The sequence below is a fragment of the Micromys minutus genome (assembly GCF_963924665.1).
Source record: "Micromys minutus genome assembly, chromosome: X".
Lineage (NCBI taxonomy): Eukaryota > Metazoa > Chordata > Mammalia > Rodentia > Muridae > Micromys > Micromys minutus.
In genome coordinates this window covers 49,351,419-49,374,486 of record NC_137970.1, presented here as the reverse complement: position 1 = coordinate 49,374,486, position 23,068 = coordinate 49,351,419, and the positions used below count along the sequence as shown (strand labels likewise).

At 41.7% G+C, this 23,068-nt stretch overlaps 1 long non-coding RNA gene across 1 annotated transcript; it reads left to right on the top strand.

The window, feature by feature from the left end:
- Window positions 1–1,066: 1,066 nt before the first annotated feature.
- On the top strand, window positions 1,067–21,978 carry LOC308414418. Its single transcript, XR_013974877.1, has 8 exons — window positions 1,067–9,787; window positions 12,235–12,327; window positions 12,447–12,572; window positions 13,308–13,519; window positions 13,733–13,888; window positions 14,218–14,372; window positions 14,840–16,640; window positions 21,709–21,978. It is a non-coding gene; the product is annotated as an uncharacterized lncRNA (long non-coding RNA).
- Window positions 21,979–23,068: the final 1,090 nt, after the last annotated feature.

The window sequence follows — 23,068 nt, the reverse complement described above, 5'->3', positions numbered from 1 at the left end:
TCAGTCTGTGTGTATCATTACTTCCTGGTTATTTTTTCTTTTGTTGAAACACTTCCCTTATTTTGTGGCACAGACGTTCCCTCCCTACCTGAACAACCCCCCCCCCCAGCCCACCCCCGATAGTAAGATTAGTGAATTGCAGGTACTTTGATGGCCCATAGCAAAAAAAAAAAAAAAAAAAAAAAAAAAAAAAAAAAAATTGGGTCCTTTATTATTCATTGGACACCCAAAGGGAACCTAGAATAGGATGTGAATTATTTGTCAGCGTGAAGCAGCAAAAACATATCCTTTGATTTTCTAATACCTTGTTGTCTCTTTCATGTGGATATTCATTGTTTGGTCAGTTAACAAAATTTGACAGTTCTCTAAGTTAACAGTTTCTCTGGGGCAAGTACAATACCACGGAGCTATTTATTCGCTCAGGCTTTCCTTTGGCATTTAGGAATTATTTTCCATTACTGCTAGCACGTAACGTTCTTCAGTGCATTTTTGTCCAAAGTTTTGGAGCTATCAGCCTCGCGATGAAAGACTAAATTGTCCAAGACCCCAAACCCCGATCATAAGACCAGCAAATAGGTCACAAGCAATACTCTGATACTTTGGGAACCACGGAGCCATTTTGGAACGCATTCCCACCCTTTCCTCTTCTTGATCGAGCTCACCAGCTAAACCATGATAATTTTAGTTTCCAAGACTCAGAGCTCTACAAGGTGGGATGTCCAGGTAGAAGATACGTTAAAATTTTGCATAGACATGGTATGTGACCTAATGTACATTACTTAACGTGTGTGTGTGTGTTTTCCAAATGCTGTAAAATAGAGAATAATGCTTCATTAACATAAAAATAATGGAAATTCGCGCATTCTGTCCCTGTCCTCCGTACAGCCATCTTTATTCATTTTAATTTTTAATAATATAGTTGGAACTAAAGGTCCAATAAGATGTCGGATTTACAATCTTTGTGGCCACTCCTCTTCTGGTCTCTCCGCCTTCAGCGCCCCGGTCAGTTAAAGGCGGGCAACTGCTTGCTGCAGCCATATTTGCTCGTCTCCCGTGGATGTGAGGTTCCTCAGTGGTTTCTCTCCATCCAAAGAGCTTTTGGGGAACATTTTTAATTCCCCTACCACCATGCCTTATGGTGTATTTAAGAAAACATATCAAAATTACATAAGATATTTTTGACGTTTTGATATATTTTGGTTAGGTTTTCTTGACACGTCCTCCATACTTCTTGATATTTTTAATATTTTTAGTCAATTTTTCATTTTTAAGAAATATTTTTGTTTTGCATTTTGGTTGACACCTGTGTGTGGTGGACTTACCTTTCTTTAACTGTTTCTACGTTTTTTGCCCATCGGGGCCACGGATACCTGTGTGTCCTCCCCGCCATTCCATGCCCAACGGGGCTTTGGATACTTACCTGCCTTTTAATTCTTTTTTTCTTTCTATTTTTCTCCTTCTATTCTTGCCCATCTGGGCTGTGGATACCTGCTTTTATTCTTTTTTTTTTTTTTTCTTCTCCTTAGCCCATCGGGGCCATGGATACCTGCTTTTTACCAAAAAAACCCCCTTATTTCTCGGTCCATCGGGACCTCGGATACCTGCGCTAAGTTTTTTTCCCATGCCCAACGGGGCCTCGGATACCTGCTTTGATTTTTTTTTTCTCTTTTTCTTCTGCCCATCGGGGCTGTGGATACCTGCCTTAATTTTTTTTTTCACGGCCCATCGGGGCATTTTGGTGGATGGAAATATGGTTTTGTGAGTTATTGCACTGCCTGGAATATCTATGCCTCTTTTTGTGTCCGTTTGCTGTTGCTGCTGATCGTTGGGTGCTGTGTGAGTGAACCTATGGCTTAGAAAACCGACTTTGCGCTTAAGTCGTGTGGGTGTTCTGGGCGTGGAGGAGAGCCCGTGTCCGCCATCTTACTAATTCTGCGTGACACGGCTATTCTCGGGCCAGTTATGCCAACAATTAGGACGCCGAGAAGCACAGGGGACGAGCTAGATGCAACCATGTGCACTGCGCTGCGCTGCGCTAAAGGCTTTCTTTATATGTGTGGGTTTGGACTTGATTTGTGGCAGCGTTTGAGGAATCGCGCTATCCGGAAGTAGAAAGCCAAGCGCTCGCTTTCGTGTGCGGTGCGGGGTGGAGGCCGCAGAGGGCTGGGGGATGGGCGCAGGATGGGCGTTTGCGGGCTTGCGGGCTGCTTAGCGATTCGTAAAATGGCGGCCCGGGTACAGTACCCGAGGCTGGACAGCCCAACCTCTGCTCTGAGGTGTAGCAAGGGAGATAGGGCATTTAGGTCATACAAGAAAAGATGGCGGCTTGAGCTCTTTCTGCAGTATAACGCAGAGAGCTTTGTTTTTCACATGTCAGCTTCATGGCTGAGTTAGCCTGGGGACAATGTAGCACATGCTCTTGAGTGTGTCTAAGATGGCGGTTGTCATGTGACCAGCCCTCTAGGGGTTTCCTTTGGTGAGTTTCTTGGCGGGCTCTGGCCACTTGGCGGGTTCTGCCCAAGTGTGGAATTGATGCATTGTGGTAGGGAGTGGTTGGTTCTGCCGTGGGCCACTCGAAGCTGGGGTAAAAGCTAGTTGGAAGTGTTGGTGGCCGCCTGACGTAACTCGTCAGAAATGGGCACGAGTTTGGAAGTGTTGGTGTGTGTTTGTCTTAACGAGTCAGAAATGTGCATTATTGCTTGGTGGAGAGGATGATTTAGACGGTAACGATTCACTGTCCCATAAGGACTTGAGTTAGATTGGAGCCTCACATCTATGTTTAGTCATCGTTATTTCGAAGTGCCTACCCTGTTGGGAGCACATGCTTGCAATTCTAACATTGAAGTGTTGAATGACATCTGATCCGATCTGAGAGACTTGTGACTGCTGGTTCATGAGGTCGATCTGAATCATTGAAACCTCACCTGTTAAAAAAAAAGAAAAGTCTCTAAGTCCATTTTAACGACATTTGAGCCATCGGCTTGCTTTCTTATTTGTCTAAGATCGTCTCTATACTGGGCGATGCAAGCTGAGCCTCACCCCATTCCTTTGTTGGTTCAGTGGCCTAAGACTAATGCACTCCTTGGCCTCTGACTTATTAGTCAGCACTGTGTTACCAAGCGGTTCTTCAAGTCTACTGTGGGCACAGTGGTGACCTTGGCCAGAGTCATAGTGGATCAGAAATCACTGGCTAAGAGGTAGAATCTACCCCATGACTATTGCTGGGGTTGAATTTTGATTTACACGAATAAGTCTGATAGTGTGGCTTGCTAGTGTTTGAATTTAAGACTGAGGCGATTTTTTTAAAAATGCACTTAGGAGCTTTGCTTACTTTGGAGAATGCATTTTAATTAGCTTTCATTAATTTTTTTGGCAGATGATACTGAAATTATTCAGCACTTAAATGTACTTTCTTTCAGACTCATCTATCGAACTACTCTTAAAATTTGAGTCTTATGACAGATATTGTTATCGTAAAGTTAACTTTGAGTGGATATCAAAAGGAGTATTTGAAGCTCTCTGCCAGTCCCGGCTTTGCTTTTGCTGCTGTCCTTCATGCCGTACTGACTAATGGCTTGACTTGTTAGCAAGAAACTGAAATTCTAGTGCTGTGTGCCCTGTCCGACTTACTATTGTAATAGTAATATTAACGTCCACATTTCAACTTTCTGTATTTTCCTGCCTTTATGGCATCTAGTTTCTCCTCAGACTCAGCAAAAACTGCTATTTCTATTGCTGCCCCAGCCCCAGCCCCAGCCCCTGCCCCAGCCCCAGCCCCTGCCCCAGCCCCAGCCCCAGGCCCAACCCTAGCCCCAGGCCCAGCCCCCACCCCTGTCCCACCCAACCCAACCCAGCCCAGCCCAGCCCTGTCCCATCCCAATTCTAGCCCCAGGCCCAGATTCTTCCAGACCTATCCCCAGTTCACTTCTGCGTAGAGAAATTCCAATCTTAATGAATTCAGTGCTAAAGTGCACTGCCCATTACTCAGCCTATAAGACTGAGATCCTATCTATACCCCCCATGCTGACTTCCTGAGTCACTGCATACATTCCTAGTGCTAAAGTGCACTGCCCATTATTCAGCCTATAAGACTGAGATCCTATCTATACCCCCCATGCTGACCTCCTGAGTCACTGCATACAGTCCTAGTGCTCAGCCTAAGACCGAGATCCTATATAATTCCATGCTGACCTCCTGAGTCACTGCATACTGTCCTAGTGCTAAAGTGCACTGCCCATTATTCAGTTTATAAGACTGAGATCCATATAGCCCCAATGCTGGCTTCCTGAGTCATGAGTTTCACTCTGCATACAGTCCTAGTGCTAAAGTGCACTGCCCATTACTCAACATATAAGACTGAGATCCTATCTATACCCCCCATGCTGACTTCCTGAGTCACTGCATACAGTCCTAGTGCTAAAGTGCACTGCCCATTATTCAGCCTATAAGGCTGAGATCCTATCTATACCCCCCATGCTGACCTCCTGAGTCACTGCATACAGTCCTAGTGCTAAAGTGCACTGCCCATTATTCAGCCTATAAGACTGAGATCCTATCTATACCCCCCATGCTGACCTCCTGAGTCACTGCATACAGTCCTAGTGCTAAAGTGCACTGCCCATTATTCAGCCTATAAGGCTGAGATCCTATCTATACCCCCCATGCTGACTTCCTGAGTCACTGCATACAGTCCTAGTGCTAAAGTGCACTGCCCATTATTCAGTCTATAAGACTGAGATCCATATAGCCCCAATGCTGGCTTCCTGAGTCATGAGTTTCACTCTGCATACAGTCCTAGTGCTAAAGTGCACTGCCCATTATTCAACCTATAAGACTGAGATCCTATCTATACCCCCCCATGCTGACCTCCTGAGTCACTGCATACAGTCCTAGTGCTCAGCCTAAGACCGAGATCCTATATAATCCCATGCTGACTTTCTGAATCACTGCATACAGTCCTAGTGCTAAAGTGCACTGCCCATTATTCAGCCCATAAGGCTGTGATCCTATCTATACCCCCCATGCTGACTTCCTGAGTCCTAAGTTTCTTACTTTGCATACACTCCTACCTTTTTGTCCATGGACTTGGTGTAAGAAGAACTCTTGTTCCTCATCTTAACATGCACCAAGTGAACAAGAGTTTTGTATCAATGACTTGCCACGGAGGTTTCATCTCTCCAGTCCCCTTTCCTTAAGGAAGAAAAAAAAAACATTCTGTCATTGCTGCAGTAGTCACAGTCCCAAGTTTCTGAGCAGTGTTCGGTCGTCTTTTCTTACGGATTGTCTATCCACTGAATGATTCTGTCCATAATTTATCCATTGGATTGGACCCTAGCCAGTGCAGCATTTAACAAAAGGGGAACAAGTCTGTGATCGGACAGTTAAGGTGCTCAGTCCCAATTCTCACGGTTTCAGCCATTAAAAGGGGTACTATCACCCCAAGTCACATCTTTTTAATTGGAAATGCATTTGCTTGTTCATGATAGTGTATACTAGTCCCATAGGCTCCCCTTAATTTCAGCCAAAATCCTCTGCACTGGGACATTTTATGTGAATAATCCTGACTAGGAACTGATCAAGGTCCTAACACTACATTTGCTTTATGGCAAGAGGGTGCTGATTACCTATAAAGCCTCTTATACAATTGTATAAAACTGCAGTTGCTCAAGTTGTTTATGTTACTAACCAAGATCTGATACCCTCATACCCTAATGGGTGATAATAAAGGATGCCAACCTATAAGACCACTTCTCTGTTCTGGGCTTTTTGCTATGCTGAGGGATCAAGTCTTGTGCACGCTGGTAAAGTACTGCCACAGAGCAACAGCCCCACCGTGTGGTGGTTAGAGAGAACAGAGTCTCTTCGTGGCCTGGGCTGGGCAGGTACTCAATCCTTCTGCTTCTCAGTCCCAGTTATGGGAATTACGGGCATTGCCACCTGTAATGTAAACATTTGTGCCCGTTTTTCTGTGTGTGCACAACTGCATTTGTCCCTCTTCTAAGTCATTTCCTTTGTATTCAAGAAGACCTTTGAACTCAGACTCTGTTCTGTTTTTAATTTGCAGACTGGCCTGGAACTTCATATATATCCCAGGCTGGCTTTGAGCTCAGGATCTAGCCTTTGCTTCACAAGTGTTGGCGTAACTGATTTCTACCATTATGCGCTGCAGTCTCGCACATTGCGAATGTGCATACTTCATTTTACTGTAGCAATATGTATCTGGTAAACTTTCCCTTGTTTGTATTGCAGCAGGAGGTGCCCAGAACTTCTGATCCTTAACATAGTAAATGTGCACAGTGTTAACTGCCTTGTACATATGCTTATGTCCACAGTTGTGCCTTTTTGATCAGGACCCCGGTACTTAAGGGGCTCACTAATATAAAGCCTCTTTCATGAGACTATAGATTGAAATGATTCCAATACTGTCAATGGTCCTTCAAGGTAAGCCTTCTGCTCATTCATATCCTCTTTGCTTTGTGGAACTATGTGCTGTTCACTTGAAACCCCTTTCAAACTGTTATGTACACACTGGCAACTTTAGTAGGGTCAGTTTGGCCCTCACTTTGAAGTACAGAAGTGGTGCTGACGTATGAGGTCCCATTTTGTGGCTTGCTAATAATAATGACTGATTGTAGTTGTCCTTTCTGTTCACTACAGAAGGAAATCACTCCCTGCCCTTATGCATTTCCCTTTCACCAGGGAACGCACATTATCAAAGACACTTATATTCGAACAGCTAAAGTGTAAACTAATAATGGCCACAAGCATGGACCTTGGGTATTAGTGTGCGTTAACTGCACACATCTCATTCCATTTGGATATGATTCTAGTCTCAAACCCTTTTGCAGTACAGCAAGGGTCACTAATCTTTTGGTTTCCTCATTTTCCTGGACACTGGATAAGGATATCCTTTCCACTCTTTAATTTCCAGGACTGTCTATTACTTTAAGGACTTATTATTTGCATAAAGGGTGTGGTTTTAATTGATCACACTATGTCCCCTGAACATTAATGTACCTGACAGGGACATGATTCATTCATTTTAATAAAATTACTTGGGCAGGTAATGAGCAAAATTACAGTAATCCACAACCATATTATTTTCAGGACCATTGTATCTCTTTTGCACTACTGCAAGGGATACTGCTTATCCCAAGGTATATACAATGAATTAGTTTGTCTCTGCCAGTGAACAAAGGTGACTCTTCACCTTTCATCTGCAATATATCAGGGTATGCTGATCAACCGAGGCCACATTCTTTTGGACTGTTATTATATATTATATGTGCATATGCATTGCCTCCTGCTCTGTGCACTAGAAAAGGATCCCACTCACTTCCTTAAGGCCTTCAGCAGGAAGTGTCACCGCTCAAGACTTTCATTTGGAAAAAGCTTTATGAACAATGTCTAAGCACTACTGTACCCTCTTCTCTGCTTTAAAGCAGAAAGAGGTTTTTACCAAGAGCTCTTCATATGGACTTCAAAGGGCATTAATGCAGTTGTCCGTCATTACCTTTGGAGTAGGATTTTACATCCTTGTACTCCTTGGACCCCAGAGGCCGTTAATTAGTTCTGAGCACTTCTCTTGTCAATATTACTATGTACCTTACACATATGGACCTGTACAGCAGAAGGTTCTGAAATGCCTACCTGTTGACTGGCTATTGAGGAGTAATAACTATTCATAATAACCTCAGCATTTGGATGATTATCGTGCAAAATGTCAAGGACCTCTGTCCTCTCTCTGCATACCATCAAGGTTACAAACCAAGCCCCAGAACTGTTGGTATGAATATTCATCACCGTGAAAGCCTGGAATACTATGTCCTCATAACCCCCTTTACATTATTCCAGAGCTTGCTGAGCCACCTAAAATAGCCGGGACTGTCAATGAGCACGGTGACTCTGACAACGAACGTCTTGCTTTCTTCCTAAACTTATTTTGGGACTATTAATAGGCACAATGGCAGTTCTCCGTGGCTGATTTTCTACTCTGACTTGTTGACCAAATCCCCTCTATTCTCCCACTGATAAGTAAACATAGTAAAATACAGCAGTATGTACACCCAACAATGACCCATATTTCGACCCATTTTTGCATTGCTTTAGTAAATGAAACACTAAATAGTCACAATCTCACACCTTTTACCCACCCGGCCCCTAGCTTGACCATGGACCACTCTTCTGGACTATAATTCTCACAAGCCCATCATTAAGACTTGAGCTTGAGTTATTTCCGGGTTCCATCACTCCATCCTTTTTGCCCTTCTCTTGACTTAAAGTCAACACACCTAGAAGCCATCACTTTACCCACTATAATATATATAATATATATATAATGCAATGTCCTTGCATTCTCCTTGGTCCCGTTGAACAGAGACTCCCCACTTCTTGCATTATTCTGGGTAATGTTAATTACCCAAAATGCCCTATTTGTCATTTAATAAACTTGGATGTATTTATACACTAAATAGCAAAAGCAGGCCAAAACTAGGTTGATGAGCCTTCTTTAACTTGAATTTCTAAATTACTCCAATTCAAATTGCTGGCACTTTCTAGGGCCAGGAACTATTCTTGCCTACCTTTATTAATACTTAATTGTGCAAAATATTTCAGGCAAGGAGCTCAGCCCACATTTTATTTGGGGCTTTCCTTATACAGTATCAACTAAAAATTATCTCCCAGAGAAGTTTAGCACTTTCTCTCTATTCTTAGTCCCAGAGCCAAGTGCCTGCTTAAGAAACCTTAAACTTGCTTTTGTATATTGCTACTGTACAGTATCAACTGCCAGGAAAGTTATTGATCGTTTTGTTCCTTAAGAAAGGCATTTGGATTGCAAGGTTGATTGGTTGTGTGATCATTAGCTTTTCTGAAGTAAAAATAGCCATTTGTATTATGTATCTAATGACTAAGCAGTGTTTCTCAGTGTACTGAGGGTGGTGAGTCTGTGGATAGACCACTGCAACTATTGCAGAATGTTTAAGACAAGTATCTTGCTTTGTCCATAGTACAAGCTTAAAAAACAAAAAGAAAATCAATCTTTGTGTGGCCTTTGGTATGTAATGTTTAGAAAGACGACCTAAACCTAATCTTTATATCTAACTTTGTCTGACATTGATCACCAGCCCCTACTTATTTTTAAAAGGTGGCTGTGGAAGGACTAAATTCGAGAACAGGTCAGGTCGCCTTGAAAGTTATAGGCCATCACATTTTAATTAATTCATTCTATCCACCATTTAATTCTGGCAATAATTTGAAGTAACTTGAAAAGAACCACCCTAAAGTGGGAACTTATTTTAGAGACTATGGAACATGCTTCCCCACTTCACATTTTAAAATATGTATGCCAGGATCTAATTATTCCTATAAGTGTACACTTCAAGGAGAGCTCTGCCTAGGAAGAAAATAAGCTTTCTCTAGTGTGAAGGGTGTTTTGCGGCCGCCGAGTTCTTAAGGTGTGCTTTAGAAGCTATTGTGTATGAGTGTGTATGTGTGCACATGAATGTTCCTACAAGTATTCATTCACACGGTGATCAGACAATGGGAACTGGTTCGTCTGTCTTACCTTGTGGCTCCCGGAGATCAAACTTGGATCATCAGGCTTGGCAGCAAGTGCCTTCACCCTCTGAGCCATCTTGCCATCCCCCTGCTGAAGGTTTATTTAATATGACATTGCTGATGAAAATAGTCATCACAACAGCACTTCTGAGAAGGATGTCAAGCAACTCATCCAGCTGAGGATCCAGGTTGAACTACATCAGACTCTGGCTGTTTTGTTTAGACTACAGTAAGTACTTACTACCTTGTAGCTATTAAACAATGTCTTCCCCATTTGAGTTCCTTTTTGTGCTACCCACTTAAGTCAAAGTGACTACTAAGAAGGCACTAGCTCTTCTTAACAAGTGTATGTGCCAACAAAACTGTAGAATTAACATTGTGTACCCAGCCTTACTGTGCCAGGGTACTATAAAATGAAAAGCAATTTTACAAAATTTACAAAATATTTTACAAAAATCTTTGATGATTGTGTTAAGACTTAATATAATATAAGCACACTCATTTTAGGAAAATCATGAGGTCTACTGGGGTTGTAATTTGATGACTTCTTAAAGAGCGAAGTGTGCTTACTTTGCCCTCTTGATCCAAACTACTACTAGTACCATCTGGAGAGTCTGCTTGGTTTATTTGAATGCCATCTGTTTTTACCTCTTGAAAGCGTGGACAGAATAGTAAAAGTAAAAGACCCCAACCAGTACCCTTGGCTACATGCCAAGGGCAGCAAGGGATGATTTATTTACTTCAGAAGCTTGAGCTTCTGGATTAAGTTTAAGTATTGGGATTGCCAATTTGATAATTTGGTTCTTCAACCATCTTTACTGCATTTCTGCCCAGAACAGACAGATGACCACAGCTCTAACAGCTCAGAGAGAACTTTTTATATTACAATCTTTTTACCCAAAGGGCAAAGAAGTATGTTTTATCTTACTATGAACTACTTTATGTATTCTCCTTGCTTATTTTTATTTTTCTTTAATTAATTAATTTGTTTTTGTGACAGGATTTCTGTGTAGCCCTGGCTGCCCTGGAACTCTGTAGCGGGCTGGCCTCAAGCTCAAGAGATCAGCCTGCCTCTGCCCTCCACTTAAAGCCGGCAGGCCACACCGGACCCCTACCAGCACTTTTCAACAGGTAGTTTAAGTTAAAACAACAAACACTTGACTTCTGTGTAGAAAAAGGTCTAGCTGAAAAAACATCCTTGCCCCCCGACACAGAACATTTTTGCATTCGTTTTCTTGTCTTGATATATGCAAATGACCCTCTGGTACTCTAACCATTTTAATTCCGTGGTAAATTCCTGCGCAGCATGCTTCCCACACTCAAAAAACAAAGTATTGTCTGGCTGACTAGGTGATAATGCATATAGATCTATTGAATCCTTTAGGAAACAAGGACCATTGTTGTACGAGTAACAACTTCAGCAGGAAAACACTAGCTAGGAACAAAGCTTTCTAACTAACTCCAGTAAGCTAGAACTTCTGCCTCACCTTAGCACTTAGGCTATTCTGGTGCAGGCAGACTGAACCCATCCTTGCTTGCCTAGGCACCCAGAGCTTTCAGCCTGCCTCCTGCTGACCTAAATAGAGGTTAGGACTCAGACTCCAGGCAGTGACCCTGAGGTACGGCTGGTATTCACAATAAACCCACTCTCACTGACAGTTTCTTATTCAAATGATCAGGTTGTGTGAGCAGGTGGCTCATTGATCAGGACCAATTTCTTCATGGCAACCTAGTCCTTCCTACATGACCTCAATGGCACCATATGGTAATAGGTCATGTAATAGGACATCTGAAACATGAGCTTGTCCATGATTAAGAGATGCCATCTCACAAAACTTAGGATCTGGAGGCCATCTTAGGTCCCCATGATTGACTACAAAGAGTTACCCCCACAATCGACCCAGCCCTCACTGTCAGTAATCATGAAAATGGAAAGCCAGCAGCCAACACCATCTTCAGGCTGCCTGGACTACATTAAGAATGAGCTTTCTTCCAAGCTGTTCAATGGCCTGACCCAGACTTAGGACTTTATACACGTCGGTTTGAAAATGCTTATGAATCATACTTCCATCAAGTGATGGGGTGTGTAAGTAGTAGATTTTGCCAGCTGATTGTGCAAAAGCCTGTGACAGAACCAGAGCAGATCTCTGCACATGAACTGACATAACCTAGCCCCTGCCCTCCCAGTCCAGTGAGCCTGTTCTGCCTGCCCCTTAAAGTCCTCTGGCTCGTCCCAGGGGAAGATGGCTTTATTTGTGTAATCATCAGAAAATTTTGTTACTCAATTTTAAAAGGAGAGGGCTGGAGAGATGGCTCAGTGGTTAAGAGCACTGACTGCTCTCCCAGAGGTCTTGAGTTCAATTCCCAGCAACCACATGGTGGCTCACGATCATCTGTAATGAGATCTGGTGCCCTCTTCTGGCACATAAGCATACCCGCAGATAGGTAGTTAAATATAAATAAAAAGGGAAAGAAATGAAAGGACTTTGAGAATGTAGACATTCTTCTGATTTCAAAGACTTTTTCACATCTCTTAAGAAATTAGGGATCCATGAGAACATATCCACACTTTGAGTTCTTACCACCGATTGGTTCATATCACCAATTCGAGAAACACTGCTCTGTGTGCATGTGGATATTATATTGCTAGTAATCAAATTATCATTTGTTTTCTAGGGTAAAATTTGAAGTTGGTTTTGTGCCCCTGCCTCAAGAAGAAGGATTGCCAGGATTTACAGGAGTAAAGAGAGCAGCAGGAGAGCGCCCAAGGTACTCCCATTATTTGGTTGACTGAGAGTCTGCCCTTATACCTCATTGTTTTCTTTTGCCACAGTGGATTTTTCTCCATAGTCCTTGTAATCTAATGATAGCCTTGTCTTTCTTCACAGGAACAACTCCTATGTGAGACTCCAGGGATGCCAGCGGCTGATGCAGGCTACACTCCATTTCAGCAGCTCTTCCCTTCAAGCCCTAGCTAATGTGAACAAGCTTGCAGGCCACACAAAGGAAAAAAGGTACTTTGGAGAATTTCCTTTCTGGGGGGTTTCTGTCTATTTGATCTCCAGTTCATCAGAGAATGAATGAGAGGCAAATCAAAGCCTCGTCTCCTGACATAGTCATTTAGCCAATGAGACACTTCCCTTCTGACTAACTAGGCCTTGGAATGATTCCCACCATTCTATGACCAACTTGAATCTGTAACATTTCTGCTTTAAAATGCCCAAAAGAGTATCAGAGGAACGAAGGCCCATGGAGGCTAGTTTCTGGCATCCTAGACTTTTGTACTTGATAGAGTAGATATGGCTGTTGTCACATTCTGTCATAATTCTGGTCTCTGAATGTCCTCTAATTGGACCTCTAACTGAGGTCCAGTGCTACACCAGTTGCTAAAGACAGGCGTACCATAAGCATTGAGCCAAACACAATTCTATTCACTTTGCCAGTGTTCTGGCATAGTATTACTTAAAGCACACATTAAATAAAAGTAATGTACAAGGGCTTTGACAACCGATAATCTAAAGGAACACTCAGTAGTAGGTAACAGAATAAAAGCCAGAAAGAGCTCAGATAGGGCAATTCTTATGTCTCTAAGTTAGCGTTAAGATCTACAGATCTGTAAAGGTCCTCTCACCAAGCCCGGCCCCCCAAAGTCTACACGATTTAATACAACTGTTGGTGACTATGTAATGAGACAACTTTCCCAGTGTTTTTTGATTTCAATAATTGGTTTTCTTTTACCTCTTTTTCAGATTTCCCCCAAGAAGTATGGGCTTGTTGCTTTGCAGTGCTGGTGACCTATTCCCTTTGACGATCCCTAGGTGGAGATGGGGCATGAGGGTCCTCCAGGGGAATAGCTCACAACCACTGGGCAACAGGCCTAGCCCAGAATTTAGTGAGACACTTTCCTGAACCCAGCAAGAAAGACAAAAGCTCAAAGACAGCCACCCTACATAAAAAATAGGTAAGTTTTCTGGAACAGTGTAATATTAATTTCCATTGTTTTCCGTTTATAGTTAGTCTTTTACATATACATATAATTTTTTAAATGTCTGCTTTGTTAAGTATAACTTCCTGACTACCAGGGAAATATCCCACTGTGAAAGAGGGTGTGTAGGATAGTCCTGCCGGAAGGTACTACGGAAATGTAACTAAATTGTGCAAATGTTTCCTCTAGGAGAAAAGCTGCCGCAATCTAGGCACTGACCTCACGAGGAAGCCATCCTGCTCTATTTGGTTCTGAACGTCTCCCCTGAAGCTAGGAGAACTTCGCCAGCTGTTTATATACTTCAAGATGCACTGTGCTACCCTACCCATGTGATATAATACACAAGTGAGTAACTTATCTACCTATTGATTTATGAGTAGGTTGACACACCAGAAGAGAGCATCAGATCCTGTTACAGGTGGTTGTGAGCCACCTTGTGGTTGCTGTGGGAATTGAACCCTGGAAGAGCAGACAGTGCTCTTAAACTCTGAGCCTTCTCTCCAGCCCGAGTAGCTTATGTTTTGTACGCTAACATTACAGATAATGAATGCCTCTAACTACAAATGAAACCTGGCTGAAATCAATACAGAAGAATTTACCATTAGGCAGAACCTAAAGAGCCAGAATGTCCCAGTCTTTCCTGACATTTACACAGCTTCTTTTGTTCTCTGTAGTGCCAGCTGCCAAATATCACCCTTCCCCAGAGCAACGCAGAGCACTATGTCTCCAGCACTGTCAAGAAACGTGAACACACAGAAGGAATCCAGCTTTACGTACCACCCGAGGATCAACATGTCTGACTGCAGTGCCTTAAGAACAACAGAATGAGGTAAGTCAGCATTGCCATCCTCTGAGGGTTTTCATTTACTGGGAGGTGGTGCTGGGTGGAGAGTTAATTAAAATATGCAGCTGCCTGTAGCATTTCTCACTTACAGAAGCTGTTAATCCATGTAACAGAATGTTGAGATGCTCATTCTGTGTTTAAATGTGATACTCCTTAGTTGTATGACCTTTGCCAATTTAGTTCTGCTAAGACCTGTTTATTTGTGAGTGTCAAATGAACTAGAATGAAAAGTGTTCAGTATAGTTCCTGGCAAGTAAAAGTATATGCCCTGGAATTGCATGACTAGGAGTTGATGTGCTTCTCTATGGTCCTATGTTAAGAAAACCTTTTGCTTAAAGCTATCATAAATAGGGGAGTAGTCAGTGTAGATAGCCTGGCACACTGTACTAATGGCAACTATTTTTTTTTCCTTCCCCATGTCATGTTTCATGTTAACCTCCTTCAACCATTAGTGTGTTGTGTTGTGTGTCTCTTTCTTGTTTTATGTATCTCTTCCTTGCTCTGTGTATCCAACTCTTGTTTTATCTATTTCTTCCTTGTTTTGTGCATCTATCTCTTCCCTGCTGTGTCTAATTGCTTTAATATCTATTTCTTCTGTGCTTTGTATGTCATGTCTTCCTTGTTTTATGTATCTATTTCTTCTGTGTGTCTAATCCTTTGTTACATCTATTTCTTCCTTGCTTTGTGTGTCTATGTCTTCCTTGTTTCATGTATCTACCTCTTCCTTGTGTGTCTATTCTTTGTTACATCTATGTCTTCCTTGCTTTGTGTCTTAAGTGTCTTCTGTCTGCAGTGTCTTACCTATTCCTATGTTTCTCTTGCATGTCTTTCCTGTAGAGCTTTGAGCTTCGCTTCACTTTCTCTGGTGCCTGTGTAGTCTGACTTGTCTTGATTAACTGTGACTCTGTTTCTTCTGGTTGCTATTTCTCTCAGCTCTTCTTTCACTCCTACCTTTCCTGACTCGCCTTTGGGTCACATGTTGTATGCGTTCCTCTTTTTCTTGTGCTCACCCCACTGGTCTTTCTCTGTATGAGTTCTGTTTGTCACTCTTTCTCTTCATTTCACATTTTTATTTCTGCTGGTTCTATCCTCAGCACATTCTTGCTTACATTTCCTTCCTTTGTGTCTCTTTGCTGTTGGTGATTTCTTATCTCAGCATCATTCTGTTGCTTTGTGTTTGCTTGTGTTTCTAGTACTTTCCTCCTTTCTGCTCACTTTGAGCACTTCAGTCTGAGTCTGTGTCTCTCTTGTTTTCTAATGTAATCCTCTCTTGGATATTTCTTTGTGTGTGTACATGTGTGTGTGTGTGTGTGCATGTGTCATGTATGACATAGGGGCTTTATAGCCCCTTTCCAATAGGTCCAGAACATCACCTGTGGAGCCGTTCCTCACACCAGACTGCCCTGCGGAATCTAAGACAAAATACATCATTTCATCCCGTCAGGACTGAAGTGGATCTGAAGGAAATACATGTCCATGCCCAAAGTAGAAGATAGATGTTTTGTGACTTGAGACTTAAAAAGACTAAAATACATAGATGGCCCATCTCGAGCTGGCTGGACAGAATGCTGACAACTCAAAGGAGAAGGACTGTTTCTACAGGACACCTGTGAAATCTACAAACCAAGAACTACGCCATAAGACACAAAACCTGAGCTAAGTCTAAGCATAAGACCTAAGGACCCAATCCTATATGGACAAAATGTCTAAGAGACAAGGGCCCAGGGCCAAAAACTCTGGAAGGATAGAAACTCTAAGACCAAGAAGGGAAATCCAAAGATGAGCCCTAATCCCATATAAACTGGCTTCGCTTGAGGATATAATTCTCATTGTTGTCCTTTTCCATAAAGGAATATGTTTTTATGTTGATAGTATTGTGCAGGGTCTGTTCTCAACTTGATAGTAACCATTTGTTAAATTCTTGATGTTTTACAACTTCCATTTCTCCTCACACCTGCTCCACTTGAGACAGAGAACAAAATCCATCCAGCCAGTGTATATAGTTTGACTTTTGATACTCCCCTAGGAACAAGCATCTACACAGATACTGTACTTCCATCCTCCCCATTCCAGAAGCCCTAGGCTGACAAGAAAAGGAAACCATCAGGCTGTTAGGGGAAAACAATGTCAGGCTATCTAGAGGAAATATGAAGAGTTGTTCCAGACCAATGAGAAGAATTAGACAAGCAATATGCAGATGTGCCAACCTTCTGAGAAGCACCAGCCAGCATCACCTTCCTTCTTTGGGCTTAGGTGAGCAGGGTGTGAAATTTCTAATAATGGTTTGGGGGGAAATGAGGTCTGACCCCACTCCTCTGCTCATGGTAGTGGCCAAGTAATTTGGTGCATTTCACCAAAGGAACTCCTGGGTTTAACACCCACCTTTAACCTTGATGAGAGAATGGGGGGACTACTTAACAGGCTTAATCCTTGTCGTGCCTTCCTCTTCCCTGTAAAAGGGAAGCTAACCTAAACGACATAAGATGAAAAAGTAACATGCTCATAGCACATTGGCAATCATGCACAGCTAGCATCTGAAAACGTAGTTTTAATTTTTTTCTATTAGGCATCAGACTGTAATTACCTGAAGCTCTGTGGGCTATTGGTCTCTGTCGCATACTCTTTCTTTTTAAAAGAAAAAAAAATCCCTTTTCAAAAGGTAAAAATCACCTACTGGCCCACTGTCTGTCTGTACTTGATCAAGTGCTGATATAAATGCCAGGGAATGTCTGAGTATCATTAATTTTCTTCTCTGTGCATATTTTTATGCTGAGTACTAAGGATGTGGGGCTTAACCGTGGTCACTCTCAGGTAACAAGATGTTACCAGGTAACCTAAAAATGTATAACCACGTGAACCATGAAGCACACTACAATTTCCAAGTCATTGTTGGAATGAGTGCTTATTACATAGTAGATGAATTCTAGGGCTCTGTGTGCTATAGGCACAAAAATTGCTGTAGGAATAACGAGTAGAAAATATATATACAAACGTTATATATACACATAACGAGGCTTGAATAAAGAATAATGCATATACTTCAGGCCACTGTGTTTCTTCTGCTATGGTGAGGCTCAGTAGGTTATATTATACCAGGTAGCCGAAGAGAAGGCACATGGAAACTAATTTTTAAACTACAAAATAGGCCACAAATGCAGGTGATTGATTACCCTATTCTGATCACCTTCTAATTTCTGAATACCATGTTCAGCACTGGGGATAACAAAAGGGACATCACCACAGAACTAAAATTTATGAAAAGCATTAAAGTGCTTTGTAAAATAAAGCATTATACAGCTATCATTGCTCCATGTGTGCAGTTGAGTGAATAAATACTACCTCTTATGTATCAGGTGCTGCTTTGGGTACATGAAATATTCATGAGTAACTGCCATGAATGTTTGCATCCCATACTTTTCAAACAAGGAATGTGATAACGCTTAATTTTATCAGTCATGACTTCAGTGATGGGGCATGTTAATACAAGGACATTTGCCCAGGTCACAGAGGAACACGTTGTGACCGTGTGTACTTTCTTAACTAGAAAGCAGTTCACAAGTGCAAGATGTGACACATTTTCTATAGAAATAAAGCTGCCTATAAAATAGGCATGGTCTCTATAAAACATTCATTGTATTTGGCCCACAATGGGAAGAATAGTATAAAAAGTTAAGCTGGGTATGGTAGTGTATGCTCTGAGCTTGGGGAGCTGACTGCTTTGAGCCCAGAAACTTGAGGCTAGCCTCAATGAGATCAATCTCAAACCTAGAGGCTAAATATTGTCTACCATGTGTACTCTCTTTTATTTACTGTGTCTACAGCTATTTTACGAACTTGGAGTAGCAATTCATTTTCTTATGTGGTGCCAAGTTTCAGACGTTTAAAATTCTGCCACATTTATTATACTGTGAAAACATAAAGTAAATAAGTAGCTGGAACAATGACTATGAGACATTCAGCACTTGATGAATAATACCACACCGAATGTCAACCATTATTACAAAACAGTGCCCTTGCTAGGCATTGGGATGCAAAGACCATTCTTAATGTGCTGTATATCTAAAGAAATTGTGCACAAGATTAATTTACAATTTGTAAGCTGCCATACATATATGCAATATTTGCCTAGTGAGCAATGACTTTGCTTTTATCCCCAGACATGGCACGTGGAAATACAAAAATTCATTACATTTATTATTAACCCACAACAGAGATCTGTGTGGAGCTTTATAAAGTCTACAGTTCTATGAAACCAGGACCTGTTTGCTTTATCAGTGAACAGTGATTACTTTCTAGGTTTCATAATAGTTAAAACTTAATCAGAATGCTTATCACTTAATAACACCTAATAAAAATTTTACTGTGCTTTGTGTTGAGCAAGCAAAGACTGCGTTCAGCATTACGTAGTACTCACAAGAGTGAGAGCCAGACTAAAACGTCATTTCACTTCAGTGAGGAAATGAAAACAGAAAAAAATGGATTTGTATAAGGCAGTGTGCTAAATGTTTCGCTAAATGCACTATCCTGTCTAGATGGGCACTTCCCAGCTGGCTTGACTGAGGAGATGGAAATTTACCAGTGAGAGGTACTTTTTCCATCCAGTTTCTTAAATGTTGAATGCTGATTCTAGAGATGAATTACAAACACCTTGCCGGTAAAGGTGTGACAATATAGAGCCAGAGTCAGGTAATCCCAGAGCATGGATATCAGGAAACAGGAAAGGAAGGGGCCAGAGCATCAGATGCTACGTACTCAGTGTGGTCCAGAACCTCTCAAACTAGAAATACTGCTGGAGGGACCAAGAATGTAAAGTACACCATCTAATGAAACATTGTATATGTTAACCTAGGTCCTAAAACTAAAATGTGAGCTGGACCTAGTACAGATCATGATCATAGGAGACATGGTCTCATGCAGCACAGGGTGGTTCTAATCGGTGAATCTCCTGTCACAGCTTCTCAAGTGTTAAGATTACAGATGTGGCACCCATAACAAACCTATAGAATATATATGATTACGGAGTAAATAATATTTAAACAGTCATTTTTAAAAGTATGAGTACACTGTTGCTGTCTTGAGACACACCAGAAGAAGGCACCAGATCCCATTACAGATGGTTGTGAGCCACCATGTGCTTGCTGGGAATTAAACTCAGGACCTCTGGAAGAGCAGTCAGGGCTCTTAACCGTTGAGCCATCTCACCAGCCTTCCAAGTAAATATATTAATGGCTGTTTGCTTGAAGGTACTGTGCTTGATGAATTAGTTAAATAAGTTTGGCCTAGAAGACTCACTGACTTGCTTGGCCTAGAGATTTTGAAAACTCAACAAAGGCCAAGATTTCTTCAAACCTTCCTAGCTAAGGAAGCTCCTAAGGTCATTTTCTAATTGGCCTAGCTTGAAGCCAGGACAAGAGACTTAAGGTCTCTCCTTTAATTTATTACCCATTCTCCTTTTCTTACAGTTGAAGTGTTTCAAGGGAGAATTAAGATAAATCAATAATTAACTCCAAATATATTTGCTCGTTGCCTGGCTCAGTCATGTGAGCAATAAGAAAATACTCTCACACTCATACTTTTAACCTAAAATGCAGTTCTAAGTACTGAAAAGAACAAAGATACTTAAAGGATGTAACGCAAAGTGTACTTTCCTCAGTTTATGAGGGGGCTGCAGTAACACATAAGAGACTACTGCTCTCACTTTAGCTGGGAAAAAATCAAGATGTGGAGAAAGAGTTAAATAAAACTAAGTTGCTCCCCTTCTCATGGGCTTGCTTGGTAGAGTTGAAATAAAAGAGGTTCTCTTTCCTCAGTTCCACACATTGCGGAAGATGCTATTAGATGTTAAATGAAACACATCTGGTCCAAAGGGCACTTACAGATGCCTCGCAGAGGGATGCTCTTTATTAAAGAGAAATACTAGCTCAAACAATTTTTAGACTGAAGGACACTTGCCTTTAATTGCCTCAGAGGTAAGAATAGGAGGAAGGTTAGTATTTCATTCATTTTCTTCAGTTATTCATTTGTTCTACAAGCATGTCTCTTCTTAAGCCTTCACTTGGCTCCAGAGACATGGAAAAAAGGAAACAAATAGCCTCCCAGGAAAGTGCTGAATGTTTTAGGAACTGCTTTCTGGGTAGTGGCACGACTTAGTCCCCAAGTAATATGTAACTTTAGCCCCTGTCCTCTTCTCTTCTCTGGCCACTACAATGAGTGGGAAGCTGGGTTTTATAGCAAGCCTGATCCTAAAGTTACAGAAACCCTCCATGCAAAGAAACTCAACTTTCTATCTAGCTCATGTCCTATTTTGCCCATGACTGACCTCTACTGGCCAGGAGGGTAACAGCTTAAGTTGCACAATCTGTTTTGCATTATATTGGGGCAAACAACCCATTTTTGAGCTGCAGCAGGCTTTGAAATACATTGACCAATTTGGTCTGTGTTCAGCCTTTTGCCTTTTTATATGCTAATGCATGTAATTTGCCTGAGTGAGTCTCTTTCATAAAGTGGCAGTTAGCACACAGTAAGTAAGGTTCTCCTTACTGTAAAGTTTATGTACTCAAGGCGGTTTGCTGCTCTGGTAAAATAATGCCAGTGGATGAACATTCAAGTCTAACATGCTTGCATGAAATCTAAGTATAATAAAATAGAAAGCAATCAAAAAACTGAAGGACAGACCACAGTGAAAAAATTTGGAAAAAACCAAATGCCTTCTACAAGGAGGACAGACTGTGCTTGAACCCTTTCAATTTTATTTTCACTCAGAGGGTGGGCCAGGAGGGCGAGTGAAAGAAAGGGTCAGACCTATATCTATCTGGAACCTAAGCTGGGACTGCTTTGTCTCTAATGCAGTTCCACTAAATTAAACTGGTATTAATTTGTCAAAAGTTTCTGAAAATGTATTTTCATCCAAATGGCTATCAGCTAAGCCTTGAGTCAGATGACAATGACTCATTCAGTCAATGTGACCTCTTTGTCCACGTTGCCTCAAAGCTGAAGTCACAATTAGCTGTAAAGAAGCTTGTTCAATGTAGCTCATGCATGCATACTTTCAAAGTATCTAGATTTCACTCAGCAAGCCAGTTGCTACATTCTCAAACAACGACAGAGTAGATGGAGCCAGGTTGAAGAGGTCTGGGAGTTTAAAAAAACTTTTTTTTCAGTTTTATTAAAACTCAATTGAGTATCAGAAGTGTTACTAATATTAGTTTTTAATTTGTGGTATTGGCTAGACTCCGTAGTAATATTCCTTTGTATGGGTAGGAATGAGCTTGCATTTCTGGAGAGTACAAAGGAAAAAAATAACAAAGCCTTCCTTTCACAGTTTCTGACATCAATCTTGCTACCGATTAAGCACATCCTACCATCATCTGCGTTGGTCACACAAATGAACTTTGCAAACAAATCTGTTATGGAAAGACTTCCCATCAAATGGAAAAGAGCTCCAAACCGAAGCACATGGACGACACCCGGGTCTGTGGACTGATGGAGAATGGAAGACACATGGACTTTCTCAACTCATGAGGACTGCAGAACTTTCATGGACTCCTAGCACGAATGACCACTAACACGTCACAATGAATCAGTGTGGAGGGTGGGGAGGTGGGGGTGAGGGTTGGGGGGTAGGGTTGGGGGTGGGGGGGTAGTTTGCTGTTAAATAAAATGCTTTGTATGTCATGTGCTGTGTATGTGCTCCTTCCTTAAATTTTATTTTATGCATATGCAAGTCCATGCATTAGGTTTGGGTGTTTTACCCTTGTAGGCCAGAAGAGGGTGTTGGATCCCATGGAACCAAAGTTACAGACGCCATTTTGTGTGTAGCAGGAGTGTAACTTGCCTCCAAGTCCCTAAGTAGCCAAAATGACTCTGAGCTTCTGATCTTAGGGAGTTAGGATTAAATCCAGGCTTGCACAGCCAAGCCCAGTTCCCAATTACTCAGCAGCCCTTTTATCATACCAGATACTTCAGTTTAAATTCCCTACGTAATGGGTCTCACTATGTAGCCCTGGCTGTTTAGCTGGCCTGAAATCCATCTAGACTAGGCTAGCCCAGGAGTGCTGGGATTAAATTAGGCCTACACCACCAGGCCCAGCCTGTTCTTTTTAAAAAACAAATGGTTTAACCACTCTGTTTGGCCACTAGCAAGAAGTCTCATTTCTTAGAGCTTAAGTTTCTTGGGAGAAAGATACTGTGAACACAAATCCAATAAAATCATGAGAAGCAAAATGCTGAGCCTTAATGGTGGAGGTACTGGGAAGATCGTGGAAATGAAAAGGCATGGCTGATGAGAAAGAAGTCCTTGAGTAGAGTCTCTGATAGTTCTAGAATTCAAAAGAATGAAATTGCCTATGACAAAAGATAAGTTCTCACAGCAAAGTTCATACTGTAAGTAGGCCACAGTTAAACATGGCTCTGCCTAGCCATCCCTAACCCATAGAAGTGCTCCAACAAAATAAAATAGGGCCTTCATTTCCATCCAATGGGCCAGAGAGGCAACAATGTTTTTACCTGAAATCGGTTCACCTCTTGCTAATACAGGGAGCCAACGAAACACACAAGTCTCATCTACAACCTGATTGGTAAGAAGAGAAAGATAGACAGGTATGTGAGTCTGAGTGAGGCAGGTTCAAGAATCTGTTAACATCTTTGGAAAATAAGCATTGGCCCAATTCCAAGAAGCCCAT